The following is a 12,999-nucleotide window of genomic DNA, read 5'->3' as shown; positions in this document are numbered from 1 at the left end:
ACTCCTGTTCTCTCAATAAATAGGATATCTGGCTCCATTAGCCAAGTTCCAGGCTCTACACTGCCAGTTCCTTCATGAACAACTTTAGCTTTAGCAATTTTTCGTTCTCCTGCTCCCTCCAAGTGTTCATCCAGCACCACACTAAATTTTGATCGTCGTAGTGGTGTGGAAAGCTCAGCTACACCTTCGCTCCACTCTAAGCGTTTTTGAGCCAAATCCAGGATCATTCCATGGTCTAGCAGAAAATCTGACCCAATTATAGGACAAGTGTCAAATTGTACCACAACAAACTTGTGCATGGTATGCCAGTGGCCTATTTTCACCTCTATGCTCACTTGTCCAATCACTTCCAATGGATCTCCTGTTACTGTTGTCAACTTGGGTTCTTGACCTGAAGGAAAAGATGACATTGCTGTTTGGTCTACCATGTGGTCAGGAACAATTGAGACTACTGCTCATGTGTCTACTAAGCAAGAAGCATTGTTGTGGTTTAGCTCAAGATTGAGCATCAATGAAGTCTCCGTTACACCTGCAACAACATTCACTTGACTACGTTGACCACGCCCTCTCACAACACCTGCTGCTGTAGACTGACTTCTACCCTCTGATTGATGAGGCAAAGTGAATCTTCGTCCTGCTGATTGCTGCATCCGTTGAGGGCAATCAAAAACTAATTGCCCAGTCTCATGGCAAACAAAACATGGTCCGATTGTAACTTGTTTACAATTGCTGCGGAGATGTCCTTCGCCACCACAAGCAAAACAGCGACGTCCCGCCTTTTGTTGCTGCCGCCGCATGGGAACTACACGCTTGGAATCTGGAGTGACGGACGCACCGACTACACTCACCGACTGCAACGCTTGCTCAATCCGATCCAGCCGTTCCGCCAAGCTCACATCAATACTCGCATGATCTGCAATCGCTCGAACTTGACCATCCGTCCGCTTTCCGAGTTTCCTCCGCTCTAACATCAATTCGCGTGCTCTGATCACCGCCGCCTGAAAACTCGCCTCAGGGTGTAGGTCCAACTCGCCGGCAACGGACGGTGCGTTGTCGATCAAACCTTCGACGAAGCGATCCATCAACTGCTGGTCACGCAGCTCTGCTGCCAAATTTGGCGTCGTCTTCGTCAAAAGAGTCTCCAAATCTTGCGCATACACCTCCAGTGCCTCAGACGACTTCCAACAGCGAGACGTAAATTGTCGACGTGCGAGACGACGACTCTCGATCGTAGTAGGCGAAAACACGCGCTTGAGATGGGTCGTAAGCTCCGCATAGTTTCCTTTCTGCTCCGCCGTCATCTATCGATAAACGGCATACGCCCTTCCCTTCAGAAGAGTCGGTAACAACCGTAGTTTCATGTCAGCGTCCCAACCATTTGCCGTCGCAGTAAGATCAAAACGCTCCACCCACATCTCAACTTCTCCATCCTCAAATTTCTCTGGAACAGATACTACACGTTGTAGGAGCTGAGCCTGCTGGACTGCTTGCTGTCCCTCCTCTTGTTGTTGAGCCATACAATCACGAAAGAAACGATAACGTACAGTACTTACAAATCCACTTGCGTGCTAACACCTGGCGCGTGTGACAGCGAGCTGTAGTAACGCCTGGCGAATGAACTCCCGCCGCTTCAGAACTAAACGTAGCTCCTGTCTCTGTCTACACTCCTGTCACCACTTGTAACATGTTGCCCACAGCACGTCTCTCGAATGGGTCCTGCTACTTGACGGGATGGCCGTAACACACACACCAAGAGTCTATTGTCTCGGACTAACGTTTACATAATCGCGCAACGTGTCTACAATACTCTAGCTCCTCCCAACATTATTACGTTACTAACACGCCCAACTATTACACACGTAATACAGCTAGCTATCTATTAAAATATGCAGACTACTAGCAGCTAGACTACGGTACGTATAGTCACGTAGACATAGATTAACTTTTTAGTTCTTCAGGAACATTGTATGGGCTTACACGTAATCTATACCTTACATTGTATATCTATAGTAAGCATACTTCTAAGTATGAAGTTTATAATAAACTCTGTCAAGCATTTTTGCTGTTCTGCTGAATACTGGCGGACAGACTGTGCTGTCTCTTTATCTTTCGTATTCGCTTCGGCGTCACATATCTACTGACAGGAGTTGTTTGAGTTGATCTCCTACTAAACACACTGGCGCGGTCAGCTTTTGCAGGAACAGAGCTTGAATTTTTCATGTGTTTTCGTCTGCTGAGGGCTGTAGGCTGCACCCGAATTCTTTGCCTGTGCTTTGTTATTCCTGTATGACTGTCAAATGTGTGCAATGCTGAAACCAAACGCTGCTGCTTGGTCGGTGGATGTGTTGATTTTCCTCGACATTTCCAGTAGTTTTCACAAACATTTTTAACAGCTGTCAGAAACCCATCATTATTTGTCATGCTGGGGGCAAGTCCAGTTTCTAGGTCAACCATGACTTCATTGAGACTTGTTTTGACTGTCTCGATTGTCTGATTCTTGTCTTTACCACTACTGGGTATTTCAGTCTCCTTCATGGTTGTTTTCTGCCTTTTCTGTTGGAACAGATCATCATCCAGCATGGCTGATTCTTTGAAAGAATGCCGTATGTCTTCATTATGCCATTGAATATCAACAGAGAGGGACTGCAAGTACTCTTCATCTGACTTTTGGTGAAGACTGCTGTAGAAGCTAATGGGTTGGCAATATTTTCCAAGAGCTACACCTGCAAGGAGCTGGCGTCCTTTTGGGGAATCAGTTGGAATCTTGTTGATGGTGGACTTCATGTATTTTGTTGTTGCAACAAGCTGGTGTTTACATGGTGTTCCATTGTATCCTACCGGGCAAGAGCATTTCCCTAGTTGCAAGTCTACTATCCAGTGGTTGTGTGGATCTGTGTGGCTTCTAACCATGTATACAGCAGGGTCTTCTTCTGTGGCTGTTACATCATCGAAGGAAGTGCTACCAAGCTTCACACCAGATAATTATATTTTAATGACACGAGGTGATCAAGTCTGTTACTTGCCAGTGTAAGTAAGCGGCGCTGATAATACAACTCCATTGTTATATGCACCATATGGAATACCTGCACAGCATTCCAGGTCTTCTGCCTTTGAAACAGGATATCTTTGATTATTCTAATGCTTGCCTCAGAATAATTATTCGTGTAGTTTCCTAGTGTTGGGAATTGTGTCCGGAAGCATAAAGCCCATTCTTCTTTTCGCTGCCAGTAACTGTCTATCCGTTTTTTGAAAACAGGAAATTGACTGCTTTTAATTTCAGCTTTTACATTCATTAGGGCTTGCTCTGAAGATGAGTACAGAAGGAACTTTGTGAGCAGCATACAAGTTACCCTGTTGTTTCCTGTTACCCTGGACTTATCACTCCCAACGTCACATGCTTTGGAGGAAATGGAAAACACAAAGATTCAGTTGTGCTTTTGGCCATACTATCTGGAGTGCTCTTCGTTCACTTGCAGAGTCATCAGTTAAAATTGTTAACGGCCCTGCAATTTTGCCTCTTCCAAAAAAGGCATAGTCAGGTAGGATGTTGACAAGTGCTTTAAACGCAGCTGTAAGAGTCTCTACATCTTCACTTGAAGCCATCACACACCCTAACGGTACAGCTCCTGCAACAGTGCTGCAGCTGAGTACAAACACTGCAGTGTTTAAGTTGTCCAAGCTGGCTGTAGAATCGCTGTAGACCATTTCACTGCTTTGGTACAACATTTTGTGAGCTCTCATCATTAAGGGTGTGACAACTGCTAAAAGGAATGGAACATTGTGAGCGACTTTTTTTAACTTTTGGTGAATGTTCAGGAGCCACTGCTTCTTTGGTCTCCTCAGCTGACTGATAAAGTTGAAGAAGCGCTCTGCCGTTTTCTGAGCTATGGGCTTTATTAAATTGGTTTACTTCTAGTGATAGACGCTCAAACATTAATTTGCCATTTTCAAGGCCAACACACTTCTGTCTCCATTTTTGAAACAGGCGTTGGACATCCTGGCAGTTGGGGTTGATGGACCGATTAGCAAGTGCAACTTCAACATCTGAAGTGCCAAATTTTAGCTGTAGTCTGTTAACATATTCATCCCGAGCTCTGGCTGCTGAGTATCCTGACTCAAACAAATTGTTGTACTTCTCTTTGGCGCAATTAGCAACAGGCCTGAAACTAAGTTCATGTGCACTTTTTACAGGGTGGTTGTGGCTATACTGCATGTCAATCAGACATGCTTTGCTAGGATGGTTGGCAATAGCCAAGGCTAGGCTAGAATAGACTCGCATTCTCAAGGTACTTGGACACTTTGTTTTCTTCATTCTGGTGCTCTTGAACATACGTGATGGTGGAATTTGGGACTTCATTTTGTCTTGGGTTTTAGTTAGTTTCTTTTGCTTGTGGTGACAGTGTCGCACTGTTCTAAACAGAACTCTTTGACCTGATGGTTTGACTTCTCTTGTTACTCTGTATGTTGTTTTTGAGATTTTTTCAAAGTTTTCTATCCATTGCACTGCTGCTTGAGGAGTGTTTGCATTTGTCCATACTGTTAGTGTAAAGTTGTGGGACTCTGCTCCCAAGAAAGCATGTTGCTCTTTCTTGCTGTGCTCAACAACAAGGTAGCTGTAGTTTGCAGGGAATAGGTAAGCTAATATCCTGAGGTAAACCAAGGTTCACTTCTGTTGGTGGGTTTGTTTTCAGCCTGGCTTGGTCACTAACGCTAATGATGTTGCTAGGGAGGCGGCTTTGCAGAGGACTTTCAACAGGTGTGTGATTTTATCACACAACATACTATCTTGGTTGTTTGGTTCTTTAGACAAGAGGCCCGTTGCAGATTGGTAGGCTTCTGTCTTATCACTGTCCCTGACATGTGAATGTGTGATTGACGGTCTGCCAGGCACATCTAGTTTTGGATGATTAGTTGCTGTTGCTGCAGTCTGAAGAAGTTCCAGTATATTAGAGCTCACCTGCTTCTTTTTCAAGCTAAGGCTGTTTGATCGGCTGTTTCTGTTTTCCTGCGAAGGCTTAGGAAGTGTCTTCTTGTTGTCGAACGCTGAACTGCTGACAACATTTTGAATGTCAATCTTGTCTCTGACTGACCAAACTGCCAAGACAGTCCGTAGGTAATGAGCATATGCACTTGGCTGGTGGTAAATACGAAGTAAAGATTTTAGAGGATGGCATTGAATTTGTGGAAGGCGAACATACGGCCAAACTCCATTTGGACCAAATGACACAGTAGCAACGAACATGAATGCAATCACACCACAAGATGATGAGTTTGTTTGCACTGGGTAATTGCAGCATTTGCAGGAGCAAGCATGTTTGCCATTTCTGTCAAAAGTTGGCCTGTGCAAGTTGAAGATGCTTTGAGGTATTGCAATCTGCTCTCCCAATATTTTTTGCAGTTCAGAGAATGTCTGCTTACATTCCAAAAGGAGGTTGGGGGGCACTGGATAGCCAAGGGAATCTCCACAGTAGGACAAGTTGGTTGATAGGTCTGTACCAAGCACAGTCCAGTGATTGCCTCCAAGGATTTTGTTAGAAGCAAAAGCAGTGCCAGACAGTGGATCAATGCGGACATTTACAATGAAGAAAAGCAAGCGAATGCTACATCTGTCGTTTAGTGCAGTAGAAACATAGTTTGTCATACATATTTAGTTGTATTTAGACAACACAAACGACACACAGTCATTTGATGAGTGGTTGACAAGTCTGGACAAACTATCAAGAAGGTCATCTGTCAGCCTTCTTTTTCTTTGAAAAGTGATGGGTGCTCATGCTTTGACATGCTATAGCCAATGGTGGCTGATTGAGCAGTATGTCTCTAAACTGTTGAATGATATCACTACTAGGACGTTGAATATTCAGAGTGCTTGAAAGTTGGCATGTCTCATCAAACCACTCTTTCTCCTGATGCACCTAGCAATAACATACCATGCTTAATGTTATGATTATTCTAGGATTTGTAGGCTAATTGTAGGGTTTGTGCATACTGAGCATGCGCATGTCTGTGTGTGTCTGTGTCTGTGTCTGTCTGTCTGTCTGTCTGTCAAATTTTCATATATTTTTATACATCAAAGCTAATACAGGTAAAACTAAAGTAACAGCTAATGAACAACAAGTGTCACAACTACAATTACAATTACACAAATAACAATTAGCATTAAAAAGCTCCCCTACGGAGCCTACAAACCGAAATTTAGTTTACTGAATTGAAAGTTGAACAACATCTAAACTCTGGTCAGTATTCTGTCCATATGTTACTCTGATCATCTTTCTAGCCAACACCGAGGCATTGCAACGCTGAATTTGTACTGACAAGCGTCTTCTCCAATGTGTTTTAAAATCTGAGGGATTGTTTCTTCCTTCTTCATCTCTATATAGTTTGGAAAGTTTATTGAGGAACGTTGATGCTTCTTCTCCCACCCACCAAAGTGCTCGAAAACTAGTGGAATAAGGGTAGGAGTGTACCCTCCAGGCAACTGCTCTTGAGAATATTTGTTATGTTTGATGTCTTCTCTTCTTTTTGCTGCAGCTCCATCCGTAGTTGCTGCACTTCGCAGAATGTCCTGGCTCCAGGGGTGAGCAAGGGCCACATCAAGCTCGACATTTCCCCCACATGTTGAGTCAAACACAACAATGTCTGCTCTATTGTTGGATGTTGTATATCTATCTTTTGGTTCAATTTGATGCTGGCATTGTAGACTGCTCATGCATTCAGACCAGCACAAAACAACAGAATTGTGAGACCAAACCGGGCCTCCACCCATTTTGCATGTTAGTAAATGGTACCCTTCAACATCTAGTGACATTCCACATTCACATTTAGTGGCCCAAGGTGGTAAAGACAAAGGTAGACCCAATCTGAGAGAAGCCGCCAAGACAAAATTGCCAGATGAAAGTGCAAACTTCTCTGAAGATGGAATGGAATCTAACCATGCTCCTGCTCCTTTACCTCTAATTGAACGCAATCGTGCTGCATCTCGGTTAGAACCAGTTTCAATCAACTGATCTGCTTTCGATTGTACAAATTCTGTTGTTAGACGATGTTGCAACTTTTTTGTGTTAGACAACAAATCCGACAACGTGGAAATGTCTTTGAGATGGTGTTCTAAAGTTAGCCCGATATCACTCGCATGATTAGATGATGTCACTAGAGAGTTGACTTGATCTTGAAGAACAGGAAAGCGATCAGGCAATAGCTTAAGAGAATGTGCCCAGCTGGCAACAAAAGCAAAGGGTGCCACTTCGTTTAGGGAAGTCATACCAAAACCTCCTAGTCTTACTGGCAACGTTGCTTGCTTCCACATATTTCCAGTGATGTCAACATTTCCTAGCAAACAAGAGAAGGTAGATTTTGTTTGCTTGTCGTGGATAGTAGCTGCCTGTGCCAGTGTTTCTGGACACGTTCCTCTTGCTAAGTGATTTAGCCGTGTGGTATGACAGTATCTAAGAAGCAACATGGATGCTTGCACATTATCCAAGTCGACAAGCTGTCTACAAAGATCATTCCCTTTTTCTGAAATAGTGGAACATGCTCGTGCAACATATTCACGTTTCCCAATTGGTGTTCCTAGTATCACAATGCCTTCACTCGAAACAGGTATGGTATATTCAGAAGAGAAGGTGTCTTCTTTGTCGTATGAACAGTATATTTCACATTTTGTTTCCTGTATTTCCAATCCTATTTTGAAAAATTCAGGTTGAAGAGTGGAAAAAGCATCAAGGACATGTTTTGCTGGTCCAACTAAGAAAACATCATCAAGATAAGCTAGCACTCTTATTGCTTGGAAATTGCTTTGCAAATCAACCAGGGTTTGTTGTATGCCTAAAGAAAACAGAACTGGTCCTAGAGGATCTCCCTGATGGATGCCTTCTTGAGATGACAAAATAACAGGGACGTTGTTCTGTAGGAAGACCAGAGGACCAAACCCAGAATACATTTGCATGACATGATTTGTCAAGATAGGAAAAGATTTCATCACTTGTTGCAGCAAATGGGAGCGGTGGATTGAATTAAAGGCATTTTTAGCATCAGTCTTCAGAACAATCCAGTCATTGTTGGCTTCTAGTAGAAGCTGGATATGGTGTAAAAGAATATCTGTTCCTCCCTCTGTTGACACTCCATGCTGCAGAGGAGAAAAGAAATTCGAAAATTCACTTTTCATCTGTGCACAAATACATTTTGCAGTAATTCTTCTGAACACTTCTCCAATAGCTATTGGTCGAACGTCTCCTGAGGCTTTGGGCAAAGCAATCAGCCGTGCTGAGGACAACAACCTGGCAATTGAAACAGGGACTGATTCATTGGCAATACAAGAAAAAGCAAAATGCAACTGTTCAGCAGAAACTGTGTCGGAAGCAATAACTTTTAGGTGTTCATATCGCCATCCTGATGGGCCACACCCTGAGCCTCTTGGTGATTTCTTGATGGAATTAAACATATGTTGTTTTGACAAACTGATATGCATAGCAGGCGATGGCATGTCCGGAGATGGCATGTCCGGAATGTCAAACACCCGGATAGGATGCTTCTCAGCAAGCTTGTGAGCTGTATCTAGAGTAGCTGGAGCTAATCCTGAGCTTGTAAGAACACGAGCAGCTCTTGAAAGTTCACCACATCGGACCAGACTTAGGGCAGCTCTCTTGACGTGATCTCTGGAGTTAGCTTTAGCATTCCCTTTCTTCGTGTCTTCTCTACCGCTAGACAGTAAGTCCTCCCATTGGAAGTTACGGAACTGCTTATACATGGATTGCATGACAGATAGTTTTGCTTTTTCGCCCCTTGTAAGCGGTTGTAATACCATACGCGGTATCAGCAGCAGCAATTTCCAGCCTGTTTCATCTGTTGGGTCATTTCTGATCTTTCTGAAGGCTACTGAACAGCAATCCAGGAAGTTAGCATTCATAGCAGGTTTGATCTTCTGCACCGTTCTCGCTGGAATCATTTTGAGAATCTCCTCTGATGATAAAGACCGGATGTACTCCCACGCTTCAGTTTCCCGTGAAGGAGAAGCAGAAGATGTAGAAGTTTCTGGTAGCACACCACGGGTTAGAGACGCCTCAAAAGTAGGTAAGGTGTGAGCATTCTTTGAAGATGGTGATGGATTTGAAGGACATTGGCTGGAATAATTTGACGTGTGCTGGTGTTTGCTGGGTTTTATAGTTAATTAATTCAACATCTAAAATTTAGTTTCAATCATTTGTCTGTTAATTTGCAGTTTGATGATGATTTATACAGCCTGCATTGATTGATTTGTACTGCCAATTTACATTTAGTCAATATTATTGTATACAGGCAATATTGATTGATGTATACTGTACAGTAAATATTGATTGATATATACAGTAGCAATACTGTTGAGCTTAACCTTGTTTCGAAGACTGACATTCTCTATTTCAAGTTAGTCAAGAAGCAGCAAGACGTCTATGTGGAAACATGGATTATTTTGGTGACCTTGTTCTTTATTGTGGACATAGACTTTTTATGGATAAACCCCATGATGCAACCAGTGAAATTATTTGGCATGCACTGCTTGTAGATAACAAGGAATTCAAACGAGAACTAAAATGAAGGAGCGAGCAATAATAGTCTTACTATATATCAACCAATATTGACTGTGTACATCAATCAATATTGACTGGCTGTATAAGATCATATTGACTATATATATATATATATATAGACTGTATAAATCAATCAATGTAGGCTGTAGAAATCATTATCAAACTGTAAATTTACAGACAAATATGATTTTAGGTATAATTTTACATGTTGAATTAACTATCAAACCCAACACACCTCAGATTATACAAAAAAATTCAATTTTTAAAAATTAAGTATTAAATAAATGTTGGAAAAGTGAGGTATGCTATACATTCTTTACATATACTTTACATGTATACGATACATGGTTTGGTTGCAGCCAATAATACAGAATGAGGATATACATGTGTAGAGATATGGTTGGCGTGTGAGGGTCGCCTCGTGATGAATTTGAAGCTAAAGAAGAGATCTCATTCTAGGAACACTTTCACTTGAGAGAGGACTGCTGTAATTTTTGGAATAAGTTTATTTCTTGTGGCAGGGTACAAGACCTACGATACCACAAATATGACTCAATGTTAACTAATTAAGTTGTCAATATTACAGATAATCGTGAAATATTGGATTGGCTACGTGTATCGATTGGTATTGGCTTGTATTGGTCTAGATTATCAGTTATTGGAGAATAAGTAAAACTGTTTTATCAGTGCAACTTTAGCAAAAAAGGGTTTTTGTACATGTTCCAGTGCAGGCGTGTATGTATGTTTTGCCTTTAACAGCCAGTGTTGCAAAAATGGTGCAGCTACACCTTTTGTGGTGTTCTGGACACCAACAAATGTCCATATATATTGGTCCCTTGAAAATCTATGGTTCAGCGAGTGTGGTCCATGTCATTACACTGTACAAGTAATCAGTTCATGTACTGTACAGTCTTTTAATTAATTGATTAATTAAATGAAAATTTTACTGAAGAAATGCTATGCTTAATATTTTGCATTGTGTGTAGGACATGTGAAGAAGATTGCATATATTTGGAAGGTTGGATCAATGAATGGCATGTCAAAGTAGTGTCCAGCAAAATCATGCCACTATTCAAGCTGCTAGTGCAACAGCTGTCACATTTGTTTACCAGTTTACGATGCTGTATAATTCAATTCTAACCAGTTATAGTCATTACCGGTTGGACATAATATAAATACACACACACACACACACACACACACACACACACACACACACACACACACACACACACACACACACACACACACCCACACACACACACACACACACACACACACACACACACACACACACACACACACACACACACACACACACACACACACACACACACACACACACACACACACACACACACACCACATATAATAAAACAATCTGTGGCATATCAGTACCGAGTAGCAAGTCAAATAACAACCTGTTTGTAGTTGTGTGTGTACAATGTTGCATTTAGTAACTCTTGCTTACTGCTTCAAGTGTGCTTTAGCGGATTACGGTTAATTAGTAAAATTCACGTACATATACCTGGGAGGCAATGGATTTGGCTTCATGTATTGCTTGGAACTCTCTAATTCCTTCAAGATTGAATACGCCAAATAGGAATGCACGGGCTTGAGTGTTGTCTCCAGCCTGCTCATTGATTCTTCCAGCCAGATTTCTGCAGGCAGACTCACTGGGCATCATTGGGATACCGTGTGGGTCGCTAAAGTGAGTGGCTTTGGGCACAGTGATGAGCTGGCCCTTCTCTGGACTCACTTTGGGAAAGGTCAGTCTTGTACAATCTTGCCTGTTTAGGTGTCTAGCGGACCTAGGTGCATTGAAAAAGAAGTAGACACGTGATGGAGTGCATAGGTACGGCTTCACTATCTAGCCTGCCCTTGAATGTCGTAAGAAGAGAGCTCGAAAACTCGGCAAACATGTCGCGAAATCGAAAAGAGCGCGAAAGAAACAGGCGAGACTAGATTGCTCTAGCTAGAGAGTGTACTCTAGCACTATGCCAATTATTCAACCCTCCATGGTAGTATTAGAGCTAAATTTAGTTGACCTTCGATGGTATGCTTGCTATTATATTATTTATATTAATTAATTAGCAGTAAGGGGTTGACTGCTAAAATTCGATTCAACCCTAGCTCGCTTGAAGGACACGACGTCGGTTTTAGAGCGGCAAATCTGAAAGTGGCGGTAACAAATTTGTCTGGCTGTGCAGTGTGCTCTTTGTGTCTGAGTTGGTATGCTAGGCTGGCCCCGATCGAGTTACGTTCAGGCATTGTTGAAGGTGTCGAAATTTACAACTACGTACCGAAACGTCGAGTAGACGTTTGGAAGCATGTAAGACTAGAGTAGGAGGAACCGTCTGTCGAAGGTATACCGCATTTCACATGTCTGGACGACATGTCGTTGTGTTTCGTGGTGTACTGAAAATTAGACCATGACGCTGAGGCTCTCTAGTAGACGAGTATGTTGAGCATATCACAGTTTACTTTACAACTAAAGAAGTCTGGGAAATCAGTCAGCTATTCACGCTCACTTGCAACCTCCTATGGTATGCAGTGCAACCTCCTGTGGTATGCAGTGTAACTTCCTATGGTATGCAGTGTAGCTAAAATTAGTCGTCCTTCAGTGGTATGCTTGCTATTTCATTAATTAATTAAGTTAATTAGTATTGTTGATCTACTCGCATTGTCTTCTTTTCCGTTGCTTCTTCTACCTTAGCGTGTGCATGTGCAAATCAAATAATCATTCAACGAGACAGATTAGGCTTTGTGTCCTGTTTGCATTCTGTAGTGGGATGCGTACCTGACTATTCAAGCGTCACTCTGCCAGACGAATCTAGATAGAATAGAGCAAAGCATGCTTTGGAGAGTAAACAGACGACATGAAAGAAATGGAAAGCGTTTAGCTCTGTATTAATATTCGTAAAGTCTGTTCTGATTTTGTAGTTTCTCTAAAGAAGTCGATTGCGGCTACATTGCAGTGCTTCCACGGACTCACGTGCACGAGTTATCTAACTACATCACAGCAAACGTAAGGTTCGTGTTTGTTCGTTGATTCAATCTGTGTCTAGATTTTTGCCCAACACGTACGCTACGTAAGACGTGTGTGTGTGTGTGTGTGTGTGTGTGTGTGTGTGTGCGTGCGTGTGTGTGTGTGTGTGTGTGTGTGTCTGTTTGTCTGGCTGGCTGGCTGGCTGGCTGTCTGTCAATACATATATTTTTCATATTTGAATTAGGATACAATAGCAAATGGCTAACTACGTTTGTCCTATGACAAAAAAGCAACGGAAAACAACTAACAACTAAATACAATATATATTTAACTACTAATTGGTTAAAAAGGATCATGTGATCCCTTTTCTATAGAACATCTACGAGTCTGGGCACTTGGTCTGTCCCGACAAGGCATTACTGATTTTCTTCAGAAGTACATTGGCATTGC

General features: G+C 42.2%; 1 protein-coding gene across 1 annotated transcript in view; it reads left to right on the top strand.

Moving 5' to 3' along the window:
• Positions 1–11,615: 11,615 nt before the first annotated feature.
• Positions 11,616–12,999, top strand: part of LOC134189215 (uncharacterized) — an 8,820-nt gene continuing 7,436 nt past the window's right edge. Inside the window, exons 1-2 of the mRNA XM_062657456.1 lie at positions 11,616–11,745; positions 12,504–12,588. The gene's annotated coding sequence lies outside the window, so the exon portion shown is untranslated. The remainder of the gene's footprint in view (positions 11,746–12,503; positions 12,589–12,999) is intronic.

The sequence above is a fragment of the Corticium candelabrum genome, chromosome 13 (assembly GCF_963422355.1).
Source record: "Corticium candelabrum chromosome 13, ooCorCand1.1, whole genome shotgun sequence".
NCBI lineage: Eukaryota > Metazoa > Porifera > Homoscleromorpha > Homosclerophorida > Plakinidae > Corticium > Corticium candelabrum.
The sequence above is the reverse complement of the archived record's forward strand: the minus strand, read 5'-3'. Positions and strand labels throughout refer to the sequence as shown.